This window comes from Nanorana parkeri, unplaced genomic scaffold, assembly GCF_000935625.1.
Source record: "Nanorana parkeri isolate BGI_ZX_2015 unplaced genomic scaffold, ASM93562v1 scaffold253, whole genome shotgun sequence".
Lineage (NCBI taxonomy): Eukaryota > Metazoa > Chordata > Amphibia > Anura > Dicroglossidae > Nanorana > Nanorana parkeri.
The window spans coordinates 194830-214444 of NW_017306521.1; the positions used below are offsets into that span (position 1 = coordinate 194830).

Here is a 19615-nt window from a genome sequence, read left to right on the forward strand (position 1 = left end):
AAGAGTTAAGAGGGATTAGAATTTCGTTAAGCATATTCTGTCTGCATATGTAAATGTGTTGTTATTTTACTACTACAAAGTTTACTACTTTGCGCATACATGATTATTTGTACATTTATCATGTGATGCAACAGATGGGTTGTTACACGAATGTAAGGAAAATTAGCTTGACATCAATTTTCCCCGGAGCAGGTTTAAAGTATTACACAGTACATTAGGAAATGAAATATAATATCAAAGATATATCACAGTGTAATTTAAGCCAGCAGAGGCCAGGCTTGTGAAATTGATGAAGACTACAATGGAATATTTCTAGCAATCAGCAAGAATAAGGAGGCTGCGTCCGTTGCTGTCTTTTATCTCATAATACGCCATTTTTTTAGAGCTTCTACTGTGTCACAAACAGTACATAACTCTATGCTGCAAAAACATTAGTGTTAAAGTGATATTCAGGAGTTAGGTCTCAAAAATGCATTTAAGTACACCAAGCCCTCATTCACACCTAAGCGACATAGAATATTCCCAGTTTCAGCAGCATGTTTTTGTGTGTTCTTTGCTCATTTTTACGTGTGAACATACAGTCGCGCATTTTTGTGAGCAGATCGTGACCTATTGATGTGAATGGACACACGCCCTTAAACCCACATAAACCCACATAAACACGTGCAAATACGCAGCAAACAAATAAAGAAATAAAGTGTTTTTATTTTTATAAGCATTCTTACTGTACAGCACTTTCTCACACCAGCCCCAGTGCGTTCCGACCCGATTTGGTGCAGTAGCGCACTGGATCACATCATGACCGGCATACTGCGCTTTGGGGTGGGAGGGGGCGTGGTGGTGCATTGAACTCAATGCACCGCAGCCACGCTCCCTGGCTCCAGTGTGATCGGCCGGGCAGGAACCCGTGACACATCAATGCCTGTGTTTCGGTCCGGTGCAGTCAGAAACAATAGTGCATGCAGAATTTTTTCTGACCACACTGGATTGGAATGCAGTCATTGATGTGCCACGCGTTACGGTGCTGGTTATTGCATTGCGGCCAGGGGGGCACAGCTGCGGTGCCACTGACTTCAATGCACCGCTACGTCCGCTCCTGCCATAAAACACAGTGACCCAGCCGGAATGCAATCCAGTGTGTTCCGGCATCGAATCAGGCCGGCACATGTAATATGTAGGTGACGTCCGTGGTTGGTGAAGAAGACATGTAGAAAGGAGGCGCCAAGAAAGATTCATGCACAACACGCCATGACGTAAAGGGACCTTTCATAAAGTGGAATGCAAAATGTAGTACAGCCAATGGTGAACACTGTTCTCTAATGCAGAGGAATAAAGCGTTACATAGTATGCATGTACAAAGATCCACTTTATCGGTCTATTAACAAATTATGTAAGGACAATGTCAGAAACATATATAAAAAGGTGATAAAGAGTGGAAGATTAAATTGTATATAAATCACATAATCACATGTGGGCTAGAAGTTTATTCACAAAAATAAGCCTTCCTCCTGCAGATGCCAGTGCAGCCTAAAGATGCCAGTACACCTCTTTTCAGTACTGTAATCACCAGGTGCAATCACAGTAAAAAAAATATATTTATATTTTTTTCCTCAATTTCTTTGTCCATTTATTTGTCCATTTGAAAAGTGTTAATATTGTCTTCAGGACCTGTGGGGGCCAGTTTCCCCCTCCCTTTTTTTTTTTTTTTTTTTTTTTACTGTTTGTGCTTGTTGCAGTTAACCAATGCAGTGCAATTGCTAACAACCCTAATCAAACCTATAAGCCAGTTTGAAATGTGAAATCTAAGGATGAAGAACACTAAAAGATTTATTAGCTAGAACCAACTTTTTTCCAACATAAAATAAGAATAACAGAACACAAAATAAATTAGACTACAGTACTATGTTTTAGCTTGTTTGTGTCTCTGTGTTTCTAGGTCATTCTTCTTTTGCTCTTCCTATGCAGGTATTATACTCTCCTGTGTTCTCTGTATGCTTCTTCTACTAGGTTTCTCAGGCTAATAAAATACATGGAAAATAACAATTTTTTCCTTGCAGCGTGACAGCTGTGCTTGATCAAATATGGTTTGAGTAAGAAAGAATGTCTAAACAAAATTAAATTTGTACAGTGAGCAATGTCCTTGTATTTTCTAGACTTTCTGCCACGCGGTCTTCTCTATTTAGTATCGGCTTTGCTTCTGGTAGAATTTCTGCTGGCTATGTGAATGTGCAGTCATTAATGGCAGCTACATTTGTGGAAAAATGAGTAAGTCAAAAATGTCTCAGCACGGATTACCAGCACTGCAGAGGAGAGGGTTTTTACAGTAGTCACAACACTGCAGTGTTGCCTAGGTACGTTTTGAAAGTAATGCATATACATACTTCACTATTACTAGTGAAGGATTAGTATCATGGCAATTAAAGCAAGCTTTAATAAACATAGTCTTGAAATGTTTGGCATTTAAAGCTGATCTCCAGGCTTGACATTTTCCCCCTCAAATTCTCCCTCTCCAACAGCCATTGCTATGAAATTTCACTGTACCTTGCTCCAGGGCTGATAAAAACATTGTTTTGTTCTTAGTGATTTCATGAATTCCATTCACAAAGCACTGCTGTCTGGGGTGCTAGGAAGACGGATCTTCAAAGCTCCCTGCATCACATCATGTGACCTGAAAAAATGCATCTACTAAGAGCCTTCAACTTACACACATTAAGTGTGTAGATGGGCACTTCAGTGCGTAGGCAGAGCGGTGGGCAGCAGTGTAAGCACTGGCCCTCTGTCATTGCTGTAGCCACTGGCAGCATCACGGTATTGCAAGATATAAAAGTGCTGGCATTGCCTATTTCAGGGGTAGCCAAACTTTGGTCATCCCAGCTGTGGTGAAACTGCACATGCCATCATGCCCGTCGCTTTCAGAGTCTTGCAATGCCTTATGGGATTTGTAGTTTTAGCACAGTTGGAGGGCTGAAGTTTGGCTACCCCTTTCCCTTTTACAATGTGCCCGTGCACAGCGTTGCCCTGCCAATAGATCTACTACATCCAACACAACCCTGACCTTAAATGTTTCTAACTGTACTAGTGGCATGCTCACCTCTTTAGTAAGTTGAGGTGAAGGTGCGTGGAGCAGAAGAAAGGACCACTGCGAAAAGAAAACCTACACAGCAATACAGATATCAGAGGAAATCTGCACATTCCACAATAATAGTGTACATTGCCCTATTACTAGGTTCCTGTGCACAGTGCTGCCCTGCCAGTGGTGCTCTGTACCTCTCTAACTCTGCTGACAGTGTCCTTAGCAACTAGGATTTCTGAAGTACACTGAGCAGAAGAGCAGACATTGAGGGGCAGAACCTTGTTTGTTAAGGTATAGCAATCAACATATTGCAATGATGAGGGCAAGTGGGTCTGGCCAAAGACAGGAGAGTTCTCTGCTCCCATACCACTGCCTACCCACATGCTTACAGCAGTAGTTTAACTTACACTGGGCACTCCAAGGACCCCTCCTCCCGGCTGCCACAGCTGCAAGATTTTTCAACCCTTGTTATGATATCAAGGGTTAAGAATGCAGGAAAACAATACAGAGAAGAGGGAGGTTTGAGGTTAATTTGACATGCTGCTTTGAGATAAACTGCAAAGGAAATTGACACTGTTGGTACACTGTAGGAATGTGAGATAAGGTTTTCTCCAATTTGTTACTTGAGTTTTACATAAAAAGCAAGTTACAACTGCAAATTTCCTCCAGATTGTTTTAAATATTATTTCTGTTTTGCTACTTTATAAATCAAGAGGAAGATGGGTGGAAATGAGGTTAAAAACTCTGAAGTAACTAACAAGGTTATTCACAAAAGGGTGGAGAGTTTGGAGAAGGCAGGAGAAGTGAACATTCTAGGACATTCTAAGCGAACATTCTAGGTTGTCCTAGATTGTTCATTTCTCCTGCCTTCTCCAAACTCTTCACCCTTTTGTGAATAGACCTGTAAATGTTTCAAGGGGAGTGCCATCTACGACTTTTTGTTTTTATGTAGGCCCTTAAAGGAGAAATATAGCAAAAATTGCTGGCAGGGAAGCTTTTATTGCAGTAGACACTATGTATGTCTTTTCTGCAATACAAACTTCTCTTCTGTCTGCCAACAACTCTTCAACTAGTTGTACACAGAGCTGTGCATACCTTGCTTGGGATAAATGTAACTCCTGTGTGCATGCCCAGGATTTAAGTCATCCCAGGCTGGCCAGGTGAGATGACCAAAGACACCGAACCCTGAAGAAGATGGGGCAGTGAGGTTGGCCTTGGCAAGGGAGCTCGCAGATGTTGCATTGCTGAAGGGCAGGTGAGTATAGTGAACTTTGGTTTTGCTATGAGTGAAACGTTTTCATGCCCTTTGTGCAGAAATTCAAGCAATTAATGGCAGGAGTTTTTCTCTTTTGTATGCAATTGTTTTGGACTTGGTTCCAAATTTAGATCGGATCAAAAGTTCCGTACTTAGGCCTGGCCTGATTCAATAGAGTATACTCTCGGAGATAAAAATTAAATCACGCCAACTCAGTCAGTGTAAAAATCACTTCTGTTTTTATTGTTCTCCTTTTCGTGGTTTTATTTAACATATGAACGTCTATTTAAGCGTAGCATTGCAGAAAAGTATTTTAGTTTATATATTCTAGCTTATCATTGGTTAGATCCATTTATGCATAACTTCCTTCGTCTTGGGTGTAGTCTCGAGAGGAGGCGCCAACTTGATCCTCGGGCACGAAGATCTTCTTGCAATGGGAGGACTTGAAAAGGACCGTCATATCTCGGTTCGAGGGAATGTTTGTGTACAAATTTCTTCACCAAGACCCAATCACCAGGGACCAGCTTGTGTGTTCCTGTATCTAACTCAGGATCTGGAATGGAAGAAAATACTTGCGCATGGATACGGGTTAGTTAGTTCATTAGACAGAGCAGTCACATAATCAGTTAACACATCAGATTGGAGCTGTAACTGTTGTGGGAAATAACAGCCCAATCTGGGGCCTGAAATAAACAGTATCTCATAGGGTGATAAACCATGACTTCCCCTTGGAGTGTACCTGACACTGAATAGAGCAATGGGCAGACTATCTGGCCAACTCATTCCTGTTTCCTGGGACATTTTACACATCCTAGACTTTAGTGTGCCATTTAATTTCTCTACTTTCCCACTGCTCTGCGGATGGTAGGGAGTGTGAAAGGCTAGTGTGACCCCTAGAGCTGTCCATATTTCCTTAGTTACTGAGGCCGTGAAAGCCGGCCCCTAATCCATAAAATAAAGCATTTATACACCAGTATGAGACACAAAATCGCGCTGGTATCTCCTTACCAAGAAGGGCGGTGACAGCACTGTAGTTCTGCGACAGCATTGTCAGATACAACAGTCAGGAACCAGTTAACATAGTTACTGATCATGTTATCACTATGATGTCCAAGTGATTGCATGACTTTTTTGTTGTTGTTTTTTTCAAGTAGGCTGGCCATGACCAGTCTTTGTACCTCGCACAGAGAGAGGTAGTTTTAGTGAAACATCCGCAGGATACTGCTATTAAAGTAAAAGGAAACATAAAAAAGTAAACAATTTAAAGAAACAAACAAAATAATCAACAAAATACAAGCTGCATATGTCCTTTAAAAAAAAACCAGTAAACATTTATTAGGTAGGCAAATTATTTATAGGTGACCTATAAGTGGGTATAGCTAAATTTAGCCTGAGCATATAGGCATTGATGACTCCCCCCCCATTACATTTTTTTATTATTTTTTAGATTTTTTTATAGTTACCTTTTTTCAGAAGTTATTAGATCAGTCACATGACATACAGTGCAATGGTTTCCTTCTTCATACCTCCTCTTCAGAGCTGGGTGGTCCTCAATAATGCAGATAGTATTGCTGACGAGATAACATTGGCACCAGTCTCTGCATCAGTTTACTCTGAGTGCAGGGCATTGTGGTGATGCCTCTCAGGTGTTGTGTCTATGGCACCCTGCATCATTTGAGAGTACTGCTCCACACCTTACCGTATACCCCTTTTGAATGAAGAAGGATGCTGAAATGACAACAGATGGCGCTGCGTACATCAAATTTGTATAAAGAACGTCACCAGCACAGCTCGGACTTGTGTCAAAGATTAATCTTCTTTATTGACGCAAGATGTCACATTACAAAGAGCAACATTTCGGGGCAGCACAGGGTCCACTTTATCAGGCTTATGGCACCCAGCACTCACAGAAAGGGGGGTTAAATAATGCTGGGTGTCATTAAGCCTTAACACAGTCTCCCAGCGAGTAAGAAGGGAACAGCAGGTAAGGTATTGCAGTGAAAGTGGCATTTTCTATTTTTATATATGGTATATAAAAAGATAAACTGGAATTGGGCTTTATGTCTTCATGTATTAAAGCAAACACAGACTAGTCTTGTGCTCTTTTATGCCTCTGAATATAGTATCTGGAGGCATATCTTGCTGACATTTGCTGGTTTCTTATGTGCAACAAATGCATTAGTATGACATTAAAACCAGATAATGTATTTCTCAGGATGTAAATGCAGACTGTCTTACATGACCTCTTTCTTCCAGTAAAAAGAAATCTTAAAGGAAAAATCCCACTTCATTCAAAATATAATATAGCATATAAAATTGCTACACAAGCCATTTTGTAATTTTAAAGTGACATTAAAGGCAACCCCCCCCCCCAAATGCTGCTGTAAAGACTTACCTAATGTGATGCCTCTTGATCCAAACAGCTTCTTCCTTCCACTTGTTTTCCACAGTCCCTCCAGCACTGGTGGCGGTCTCTGATCCACCGCAGACTCCTTGTGTCCCAGGGAGTCTGTCCGGCTTGCAAGCTCCTGCCTGCGTCTATTCATTGTCAGTACAACAGCAAAACGTTTACCAGCACACTCACCAGCCAGCATGCAAAAAAACCTGTCTAACTGCTAAGGTTTTAGATACACGTATCCTGCAGAATATGTGAAAGCTGCACTGTCTCGTCAAGGCATCTCTCTGAAGTGCGGTCCTAACTCTAACCTATGAGAGTCTCCATCTAGGAGGTCAGGTAGCAAAAGAGCGAACCTGCACCCAATTTTATCTTTTGCTACATGTGCTCCAAGATGGAGACTCTCATAGGTTAGAGTTAGGGCCGCACTACATAGAGGTGCCTTGACGAGGCAGTGCGGCTTTCAAATATTCTGCAGAAGTCGTGTATCTAAACCTCTGTTTTTAACCTTATCGGTTAGACAGGTTTTTTTGCATGCTGGCTTGTGAGTGTGCTGGGAAAACTTTTTGCTGTTGTATTGTTTAAAGCACTTCCATGTGCACCTTGCTGGTTATAAGTTGATGAGTGGATTTGCCATTTGTTTTGCATTCATTGTCATTTTTGCTCTCCTCCTCTACCCCCCATTGATCTGGACTGCAGATGCGCCCGTCCACACTTCCTCCTTCACAGCATTCAGGACTTCTGCAGCCAGGAAGGAGCGAGCGGCGCTGACACAGGTAAGTTAGTTGCTATTTGCCAATTTATTTTTTTTACATTGGGGCATATATCTACTGCTTACTAGCAGTAGATATATGCCGAAAAAAGGTAGGAATCTTAAATCTTGTTAAAATACTTGTAAATTTGCTCACCTGGAGTGGATTTCTTTGTTCTCATCAAGTGGAGTTACAAGAAGTCCAAATGTCTCATTCAAATGTACTTTAAGAAGTCCAAAGTAGCCTGATTATTTTATAAATACTTAGTTTCTGAAAATGTGTGGTTACATAAATCAGTGTTTACTTTGATAGTCTATCATTGACCCTCTCTAAGTAATATACAACATTTGTTGTTATTTTTACATAATAGGGCTGCAACTAATGATGATTTTTATAATTATTTGATTAGTTGGCCGATTTTATGTATTCGATTTAATCAGATTTAAAAAAATTTAAGAGATACCAACCATCCTTAATTTAAAATAAAGTACACAAATACAGTGTTACAAATATAAAGTTTACTTCAGAATAAAACTGCATGCACAATTTTTTGCAATCACACTGCACTGGAACGCACAGCATTGCAGTACCAAGCGTTCCAGTGCAGGCAATCACATTGTGGGGTGGGAGGTGCAATTGGGGTGCCATTGAAATAAATTACTTTTTCCCCACCTTTTTTATAATTGCCCCACACTTACCATGTTTTACAAGGTGGTTGTGTAGTTTCAGGTATAAGGTGTTGCAGGCAGTTTTATGAGCTCCCAGTTTGTTGTTGTTGGGCTCTGGTTCACCTGTTGTTGTTGGGGTTGCCCACCACTCTGTTTCTGGACTGTTTTGAGGATGTCCCACAGTACATGAATATGAAGGGCTTTGTCATTCAACGGGCAAAACGCAAGTGGAATTTCATTACTTACTATAAAATTATAGTTATTACCATTGCATGCATATCTCCGTGTGAAGTCTTGGCACAATTCCTTGAATGCATGGGAGTTACATGCAGTGCACTGGCACACTGCATGTAATCATATGTGATACAATTACATGTGTTTAGGAATAGACTAATATCCCTGGACACATCCCTGGTGACACCCAAACACAGCCCAGGTGAGACCGCACACAGTCCTGGTGAACATCCGCAGACTCACCGCTGCACTTCTAAGTGACCCTCGCAGCCCATCTGGACCCTGCCATACCCTCCTGAGAGCAGGTAAGTATACTGCATCTGCCAATTGCTCTCTTATTGGCCTATTTCATAGTGCTAATCAAATGCAATAGAGAATGGCAACCAGCTATAGAGGACTACAAATCTGAGCAATCCATGATTGCTGGTTGACATTCTCCATTGCTAAATAATCATGGTTTGAGTTAGAGTTCTTCCTAATTATAAAGAAACTGCCCTAAAATCATTAGTCTGTATTGTTTTAGGAAACATGTCACATGTCCCTTTAAGAAAAAGTATCGGCAAGTACCTGAGGGAAAGTACTTGTACTTGGTCTTGAAAAAGTGGTATCGTTGCATCCCTAAAAGAAACTAGGGCTGCGGAAATTAACGATTAATCCCTCGATTAATCGTTAATTTTTTTGATCGATCAAAGTTCTTTGGATCCGTACTCGCCTCTCCGCCGGCTTCCGGGTCTTCCGTCGGAGATCCGGTGACGTCACGGACATCGACGTCACCGGACTCCTCTCCCCTTCCCCAAGTGGCTGTCGGCTAACGAAGGGAAGGGGGAGGAGTCCGGTGATGTCTATGTCTGTGACGTCACTGGGCTCCTCCCCCTTCCCTTCTTTACCCGATGGAGCTGCTTGGGCCGGTGAGTAGACATCCCGGCTGGGAGAGAAACACTTTTTACTGGAAAGGTTTAATCTGCTCAATCGAGCAGATTAAACCTTTCCCTGGGATCGTTTTTTTTTTTTTTTTCTTTTCTGACATCGGGACCTGACCGTCAGTCAGAAAAGAAAAAAAAGGCATACAATTGCATAGCTAGATTCCTATTGGCTATTGCACTTTGCAATGGCCAATAGCAAACTAGCTAATGCATCCGCCCACTGCTGCTGTCAATCAGCAGAGGGGGACCTGAATTTTTCTATCAGGTCCTTTTCTGGTGATTGAAAGCAGCAGGGGGCGGGTGCATTAGCTAGTTTGCTATTGGCTATTGCCAATATGCCTTTTTTTTTTAAATTCTGACAACTGCAACTGGCAGAATACAAAAAAAAAAATGTCTGCAGATAGCAAAGAAGCTTTTGCTTCCTGTGCTATCTGCCATCATTTCAGGGGGGTGCTCTCTCCCAGCCCCCCCCCTAACCCTCCCTTCGCGGATGGGGAAGAGAGGGCACCTCCCTGAAATGAGAGGGACACCTCCCTGAAATTGTTTATTTCAGGTTGGGATCCCTGGCATTGGCCTATACACATACAGTACAGCAATGAAGTAATAAAATGAACTAGGATCACACTAATCCAGCACGTTATTATTCTGAGTTGCCCCCACTCAAGCGGCGGCCATATTGAGTGGGGCACGTGAGATTAATAACATGCTGGATTAGTGTGATCCTAGTTCATTTTATTACTTAATTGCTGTGCTGTATGTGTATAGGCCAATGTAGTTGGATCTGTATGTGCGTTATAATTGAAATTAATCGATTAAAAAAAATTTCGATTAATCGAACAGGAAATTTTTAATCATTACCAGCCCTAAAAGAAACCTTTTAAGTTTTTTGAAAAATGTATTTGCGACTGGAAAACAAAATGTAATCAACATAATGGAATTTTGTGTGTGGATCGGTGATGTAACACCCCACTTAAATTAATTTTCAATTCAGGCTGTTACACTACAAAATATGAAACAGTCCAAGGGGAGTGTAGAATATTGATATAAAGCACAACATTCCTGAACTAACCCAAGTAGAATATGGGCATCAAGAACCAAAATCATTTTGTTTTTCATATATTATTCCACTTTTTTTTCTATTACCTCTGACTTTGTTCATAATACAGTCCTCTGTCCCTGATGCTTGCATAGAACAGTCTTCTCAGATGATGACTGCAACTTGGCTATTCCTATGACACCGTAAAATAAATTGGCAACTTTGGGGCTTTCCTATCCCTGTGATTAATTGTTAACAGAAGGGATTATTGGGTTTTGGCTCTGGCAATTTATGTTTTTGGCCAGCTTCCATATTTTAAAGTCACGCTCATTTGTTCAGGCAGAACACCACTGTGAAATTCATTGATATTGGATCAATAATTCATAAGCCATAAAATATTAGTGAATTTATTTAGTTCATATCAACATTAGCCAACCACATCGATCTTTACCTGGAAAATTTGCAACACAGCATCTGTTCCTTGCTTAAATGTTTATTCTGCAGTGTTTGATAATGACTCATTGCTTAACATCCTAACAGACTCTTTTGGCTGCATCTGTAGGCATAAAACTTACAGGAAACCCATGTTCTATTTCACATGTGAGTGCAAGATTGCTCTTGACTCCATCTTCTTTTGGATTTTATCATCCTGTGCCCGCATTAACTTTTGAAACTAGTCCAATGGAAGACCAAACTTTCTACATTCTGCCTGTCCTTGGGGATGGGCTTTAACTGAGGAGGAGGCCTTAAGGTGCCCATACACTGCTCGATTCTCGTACGAGAATCGGGCGAAATCCCGCGATCGTACGAGAATCGAGCAGTGTGAACTAAGACGTGCGACCGTTTCTACTGTACGGTCGCACGTCTTTTGTCGAGCCAACATGCTCGAAAACCTGCCGAGAATCGTACGATTCTCGGCGGGTTTCTAGCCTGCTCGCCCGATAGCTGTGGAACGGGCCGGTGTGCGCACGCGCACACTGCCCGTTCTGCATTGCCGTCATCGGAAGCCCGCCCCTCAGCGGGGCGGGCTTTCGATGATCCCAAGTACAATCTGCCCGTCCAAGGTGGGCAGATCGTACGGGCTTTCAAGAAGCATACGACCATCGCAAGACAAAAGTCTTGCGATGGTCGTAAGGTGTATGGGCACCTTTAGGGTATGGTGGATGTCTGGAATACGTGTAATCATTCTTGTCTCTTATTTGCACCTGTTTGAGTACTTTTCCCAAGGCAATGCTGCTCTAGTTTTTTGTCTAAAACAATGGTCAATTTCCTGTTTAACCATCTCACCTTCATTAAGAATTCCTAGTGTCCAGGTAGCTGATTATGACACATAAATCATGTACTGAATTGATCCTAAATCTAATACTGTAAACAAGACACTTACACCTTTATGTTGCCTGGGGACTGTCAACGACACTTGTACTCGGTTAAAATATAAATTGTGAGTGTAAGAACACTTTAGCAGAGTACTCTTGTATCTCTCCAATATTGCTGTATAGTCAATAAATTCACCTATTCATAAAAGAACTCAGAGTCTCGTCCTCTGTTGACAACGACACACACACAAATGCTGATTTTCAGCTATTTATAACTAATGGAATATATATGTAGGGACATACATCTTCCTGCACTATGGAATATATGATTTTACAAGTCCGTGCAGGTGAGGCTGTCATTTAGGAAACCAAAACAGTATCAGCATTCTCTCACGCTTTTCCATTTATTCCGAAACATTTACAGGGTTATTCACAAAAAGGTGAAGAGTTTGCAGAAGGCAGAAGTGAACAATCTAGGACAACATAGCTGAACTGGAAACATTCTCCAATTCAGCTCACTTTCCAGTTTAGCTATGTTGTCCTAGATTGTTCACTTCTCCTGCCTTCTCCAAACTCTTCACCCTTTTGTGAATAACACTGTAACTGACAAATAACAGTTTGATTGCTTGAATTTTTATTTTTACCACCCAGGGGCGATTGTACAAAAGTTTAAACCATTCTAGCTGTCTTTTAGGCTGCGTTCACACCTGACCGTTTTGTAGCGCGTCCTACGCTCGACGAACGCGCTACAAAACGGTCAAAAAAATAAATAGCATTGTAGTCAATGCCCTCGTTCCCACCTAGGCGTATTTCCGCCCGTCCCTAACGCCCTACAAAACGGCCCACGCCTGAAAAGGTCCCGGGACTACTTTGGGCCGTTTTGTAGGGCGTTTTCCATTGGGATACAGCCAAGTAGCCTTTGGAATCGCGCGACGGTCGCGCAACTTTTTTACCGCGAATCGCTGTAAAAAAAACGTGTGACGGACGCGCATATTACAATACGCCTAGGTGTGAATGGGGCCTTATAGCCAGTGAGATTCTTCATTTGTTTTTTTTCCAAATTCCATACAAAAATGAAAGGGGATGTCTGATCCATTCTTTGGGTAACCAACACTGTTCTTTATTTAGATATCTTGTAAGCATGAGGATGTTATACATTTATTCTCCCTTGAACCCGTAGTAGATCTGCAACCTAACAAGCAGGTCCTTGAATTATGTTAGTTAATCATATTTATACTTGGAAGTGCTAATACAAAAATTGACTTGATTGTGCATTCATAACTCTTATCATTTAGACACAATGAAGGTCGCGAGCATGGATTTTTATGGATCAATGCTCCACAATTAAAATAGTAATTCTCTGTAAAATCATACAACTGTATTGAGTAGTAATTCCCAAAGTATCAAAGCACACTTTATAATCTGTTGGTATACAGCTGATAGGAGTGGTTGCGGGATTGCCCATTATAGGTGCCTGCTGTGACTAGTGAAGCTGTAAATGCCATAGCGGCACTCACTGTTCATGGAGCCTTTGCTAATGGCATCTTAAGCTGTCAGTTAGACCTTTGCAACTATTCCTCTTTATAGAATGTGACTTCACAAAAAGAAGTTGGAGCTCAGTAATGACCTAGTCATTACAGTAATGATTGTCAATACCGAATTACTAGCAAAATGAAATCTTCTCACCCTGGCTTGCAGCGCTATAAAATAGCTTTTTGAAGGAGAGGATCAGTGTTTAAACAGATCTACTGATTGGCTGGGTCCAGCTGAATATCAATCTCACAAGTCCCTTGAGGGACTGCCACCCTCCAATAGGGGCAGTTATTTCTCAACTGTTGTTACTCTAACACCTACGTGTCTGCCTACTTATAGGTTTGCTTTAATCAATCACTGATATGTTTGTTTGTTTTTTGCATTGTATTATTTGATGATGGTAACTGAGATACATGGAGGGGAATTTATCAAAACCGGGGCAGGCAGAAACTAGAGCAGTTGCCCATGGTAACCAATCAGCTTCTCTCTTTCATTTTCAAATCTTAACTGAACAAACTGAAGAGAGAATCTGCTTGGTTGCCATTGGCAACTGCTCCAGTTTCTGCCTGCTCCAGTTTTGATAAATTCCCCTTTTGGTGTCTGGGGCAGTTTGTAAAGTGTGTATATGTGAACGGTAGGGTTCATCACAGCTATCAGCCTACACTTCTCAGATTGCAGACATATATTTGAATATAAGGAAGCCTTGAGTGAAAACCCAGCCATTCTTGCTATGCAGAGTGTGGTGCCAATTTTACAAATACTGAATTCATTCAGTATTTATTTAGTTAAAAAAAAAGGCCTGTGTAAGTCTGTCCCTGTGCTTGAAGAGTTCTGTAATGTACATTAAAAGTGATTTGTTGGTTTTAACACTAATTCTCCCTGTAAAGTAGACTTATGCCATAATCCATTGATCTACGAATTTTAGAGGGCATGATCTTCAGAGCAGAGTTTTTAGCCAGTGACTTTATACATAAAAGCACAATATTTTTACCATCTGCATTTCCTTTACTACTGCTACATCTGCTAAGGAGCACAAGTGTTTTTACATTTAGATTTCTTGCAAATATAACAACGTTTAAATAACCAGACAAGTGCCCTTAAATTATGAGGAAAAACCCATATGCTTTGTAGTTTCTGTTCTACGCTGACCTAATTACAGCTACCTCTTTGCTTTTAGTTTGTCTTTCCCTGTATACAGTCTTTGTTGCGAATTACACACCTTTCAAAATGCACTGACTGGTTATTGTGTCTTAAATTTGTTATTACAGTACAAGATAATGCGAGATAAAACTGAAAGTAGACATCGGCAAATCCCTGATTATATCTAAAATTGCTAAATAATAAAAAACACCATTATAATTTTAAAAAGTTATAATCATTACAAAATTAAGCTTTTTTTTTTTTAATTGAGATTTGTGACCTTGCGCTTTCCTAGGATCCCACGGTGTGGCCCAGCAAAGGACTGGTTTACACCTAAGCATTGCACTAAATGCACAATACCATGTGTTTAGCACACGCTATCACACCTAGCATCCGTACTGTGCACTAGGTGTGTTGCGGTGCTATCCATTTAAATGATACCCCAACGCACCTCCCAGCACGCATACGTTACAGTGGGAAAAAGTTGTGCATGCTGTAGTGAGAAACAAGTAGTTCAATATGGTACCACGCATTGTGCTGTGCTGTAACGCATGGTCACCGCTAGGTGTGCTATGCAATAGCATGTGCTCACCGCATGGTATCGTTTAGTGTAACGCTTTGGGGTGAACCGGCCAAAGTCTGCAGTGTGCCTACAAGAAGCGGCCAGAAGCTGGGGTGTAAGTTAAGTATTTTGCGTGTTTTTTTTCTTAAAGTGCATTTTTTCGCTCTCACTGTGTATTTTTTATTCAGGGGGTGGGCAATGCAAAAAAAAAAAAGAGCTTGTATTGTTAAGTTGTAATTTGGGGAAATTAAAAAAAAAAAAATAGCGTGTGTGAAATCATTATTTTATAAATAAACATTCAATACTTGCCAGAGAGTTTGCTAGCGTTTGTAAAAGACCCCCCAAACCATATATTTTCTGAAAGCGCAGGCCCATTGGAATAAAAAGATGGTGATACTAAATTTGTAGGCCCTGCGATAATTGCGCAAATGTTTCTCAAATTAATATTAAACCGATAAAAATACACAATTCAATTGTTAAAACACACCAAAATCAGTATCCGTGCACAAAAAAAAATATTTTCTGACTAAATCTAAAAGATAAAACTGTATTGAGTTAATAAATAACAATAAAAATGTATTATAAGAAAACAATTGAGTTTCACATTTTATATTTGAGCAGCCTTTGCTTTTAAGACTAAAGCTGGCCATACAACTCATACAACTCATACAACATATAACAAGATTTTCTATGGTCAGATGGAAAAGGTGCAACAGATTCCTCCAGATTCCTTAACTGTGTGGATGGAGTAATCTCCATCCACACCAGAGCAGGTAAAATAGGGCTTGCTGCAGTTTTTTTTTACATGCCCTGGAACTGAACGCTGCGGTGTGAACTAGAGCCCAAAATACCATTGGAATACATTGGACGCAGTTTTGATCCGTTCTGTAACTGCTCTGCTCCTGGAACGCGCTTGGTGTGAACAAGGCCAAAAGGCCAAATATTTATTATTTCGTTTTGGGTGGAGAGGGAAAGGCTTAGACCCTCTGTCAAGCTTTTATTCCTGTCTGTGTCCCAGCTAGAGAGATTCAGTCCTCTGTTTGGCCTGCTGACCTTTTTTTATGAGACAGAAAGTAAGTGTGTATCCTAAATGTCGACGTTTTCTGGAAAGCAAGCGATGAGGGAAAATCTTCAAATAGGAATGAATGCTCTGGTAAAAATGTGACAAATGTATTGAATCACTATTTTCTACTTTGCAAATGCCTTTTATAAGATGAGACGCTTCTGTATCTGTTTTGAGGCATGAGTACATTTATGTTGTAGAACTTGTAATAGTTTTGCCTACACTATATACTTTACAAAGACAAGATAAACTGTGCTATGTACTGCGTTCCCAATGTGGTTAGATTCTTGACATAACTATACAGGGCTTTAAAAATTTGGCGCTGTCTCACCAGTCAGTCAAAAATTAACTATAGCATTCTGTTTGCAAGTTCTGTTTCTTTTATCATTTACTTTGTGTTTATATACTGCAATTTTTACAGGAAACATTTCCTTAAGATCTTATATTGGCCATATATCTTCACAAATTAACCCTCTGCTACACTTCTCCAAAAGGAGATCATTGGGGTTGTTGTACCTTCCAACTCTCTATATTTTTTTTCAGTATCCCAGTGATCCTAAATGAAGTGTTTAATTGATTTCACAATGGCAGCATTTTTTTTAACAAATAAACATTTTGCCTCTTTTTTTTCTTTGCAGTTCCACTGATCTGTGATTCAAGCAAGTCCAGGGCGTGGAGCACTGGCAGCGCTATATTAGAGCCAGGTGACCTAGAGGGCTACCAGGTAATCATTCACCTTTTTTCTTGGTATTCCTTTATTTTTCAACCGTCCTGTCACTTCTGTCTGTAATGACTTTTAGGGCACACGCCTATATGAAAGTATGGCAATTAGTATGCAGGATCTTGCTGCCAGAAGCTGGCGGCCAGATCCTTTGTGAAAAGTGCTCTGTATGCATGTAACATTTGTGCATTGTTTACATGCCTACAGTGTATAACGCACAGGTGCCATGTTGGTTGCTAGGAGGTTCACAACACTGCAGGGATCCCCCCCCCCATCCCCACTCCACTCCTGCTCTGACTGGAGGAACGGACGGGGGAGGGGGCAGGGTACAGCTGGCTCTGCCTTTTAGATAGGCAGAGCCAGCTGTCACTCATGCAGCTGGGTGGATCTCGACAGTAATGTCGGGATCCATTCCGGCTCTGGTGGTCTCAGTATAACGCGAGCTGCCAGCAATGTACACTGAGTACAGGCATATGCAGTTGCTGTATATGAACACAGAAACGTACGTTTTTTGTTAGGTTTCCTCTTCATATCCTCATGGAAATGGCCGCCTCTGTGCTATGGAAGCAATGTTCGTATATTACAACTGAGCTCTCCAACCCCCATTCATTAGTATTCATAGTGGCAACCCACTGGATAGTGTATTGTTTGTGAGGGCTGGTACACACCATATTGAGTGTGTTCCGGCATAGTTAGTGCGTGGAACACACTGGATTGCATAATTAAAGCCTCCCACATTTTGGGGCAGGAGGGGGCTTGGCGCCTCCTGCCCGCAGTGCGATCGCCTACGCCAGAACGCGTAGTACAGCAATGCCCTGCATTCTGGTGCGGTGCGATCGCAAACATAGTGCTGCGGGCAAGAGGTGTGTCTGCGGTGCCACTGACATGAATGGCACTACCATTCCTCCTCCCGTCCCAGAACGCGGGAGGCTTTAATTATGCGATCTAGTGTGTTCTGGGCACTAGCCATGCTGGAACACACTGGATATGGTGTGAACCAGCCCTTAAGGCAGAGCTGGTGTTTAGCGATCGTGTTACACAGAATCACAGGGAGGAGGGCAGCAGTTTACAGCCTGCTTTACAATCTGATCTCGGTGCCAGGCGGAGTTTCCTGTGGAGAACATTTTGAATCTGTAGGATTCAGGCCTAAGTTCATAAAATAATGAACAAACTTGCAATGTGAGTCATTAAAATGTGCACACATATATATCATCACTATATACATTACCACAATAAATGCTAATCACTAACAAAGGTGGAAATGGACTTTAAGAGCCAAACTACAAAGGCAGTTTTCAGCTGAGCAAGTGAATTGTATGCACGATCATCTATGGTTAGTCACGATTGCCTATAATGTACAGGCTTTTGTTAACGCAGCATTTTTGGGAGATATAAGGGAGGTTGTAGTCTCGGCCTAACATGGAAACAATGACTACACCACAGCATTGCTACTTTAATTGCCTTCAGCTGTGTTGATAATTGACTCTGCATGTCAGTCCACTTGTTCTAACCAGAATTTTAACATTTTTAGTAAGTGTCTAATCTGCCATGCAATAATAGTTATAATGAAACAAGTATTACCTACTCCTTTACAGAAGCTTGCAAAAGTATTGTATAAAAAAACCCCCCCCCCCCCCCCGGCATTTTTCCTATTTTGTTGCATTACCACCTGGAATTAAAATTGAGTTATTTGGGGGTTTGTATCATTTTGATTTACACAACATGCCTACCACATTGAAGTTGCAACATATTTTTATTGTGATACAAACAAAAAATAAGACATACAAACAGAAAACTTGAGCGTGCATAACTATTCACCCAACCCCCCCAAAGTCAATACTTTGTAGAGCCACCTTTTGCATCAAATAGAGCTGCAAGTCTTTTGGGGTACGTCTCGATAAGCTTGGCACATCTAGCCACTGGGATTCTTGCCCATTTTTCAAGGCAAAACTGCTTCAGCTCCTTCAAGTTGGATGGGTTTCTGTGGTGTATAGCAATCTTTAAGTCACAGATTCTCAATTGGATTGAGGTCTAAGCTTTGACTAGGCCATTCCAAGACCTTTAAATGTTACCCCCTAAACCACTCTAGTGTTGCTTTGCAGTATGCTTAGGGTCAAGTCGCTTGAAGCTGAACTTCTGTCCTAGTCTCAAATCTCTGGCAAACTGAAAGAGGTTTCCCTCAAGAATTGCCCGGTATTCAGCGCCATCCATCATTCCTTCAATTCTGACCAGTCTGCCAGTCCCTGCTGATGAAAAACATCCCCACAGCATGATGCTGCCACCACCATGGTGTTCTCAGGGTGATGAAAGGTCTAGCGTTTGCACCAGACAGCGTTTTCCTTGAAGGCCAAAAAGCTTAATTTTAGTCTCATCTGACCAGAGTTCCTTCTTCCATATGTTTAGGAAGTCTCCCACATGTCTTTTGGTAAACAGCAAACATGTTTGCTTACTTTTTTCTGTAAGCAATGGCTTTTTTTCTGGCCAATCTTTAACCCCTTCATGACTGAGGCCCTTTTTTCATTTTTTGCACCCATGTTATATTCCACATTTTAGGCCTGAAAATGACTTAAAACCCCCCAACATTATATATTTTCTGAATGCCAAGACCCTATAGAATAAAATGGTGGTAGTTGCAAATTTTTATGTTGCGCAATATTAGCGCAACTCCTTATTAAACACCAACATTTAGTGAAAAATTTAATTTAATGCCCCAAAACACAACAAAATACCAATTTTTTAAATGACATATAAAAGATGAGGTTACAACGAGTAAAACGATACCCAACATGCATAGGTTACAAATTGCGTGCGTCCGTGAAACGGCGAAAAACTGCAGTACCCCAAAAAGTCAATAGAAGACGCTTTAAAAGCCCCCACAGGTCATCAATTTAGAGATACCCCAAAATACTGGCCCTAGAATTATTGCTCTCACTCCGGCGTGCGC

At 41.2% G+C, this 19615-nt stretch overlaps 1 protein-coding gene across 3 annotated transcripts in view; it reads left to right on the forward strand.

Moving 5' to 3' along the window:
• Positions 1-19615, forward strand: part of TPST1 (tyrosylprotein sulfotransferase 1) — a 94480-nt gene that overhangs the window by 13409 nt on the left and 61456 nt on the right. For 2 of the 3 annotated variants that reach the window (XM_018556802.1, XM_018556804.1), the window contains exon 2: positions 16589-16674. The exons of the other annotated variant lie outside the window; for it this stretch is intronic. The gene's annotated coding sequence lies outside the window, so the exon portion shown is untranslated. The remainder of the gene's footprint in view (positions 1-16588; positions 16675-19615) is intronic. 3 annotated transcript variants of the gene reach the window in all.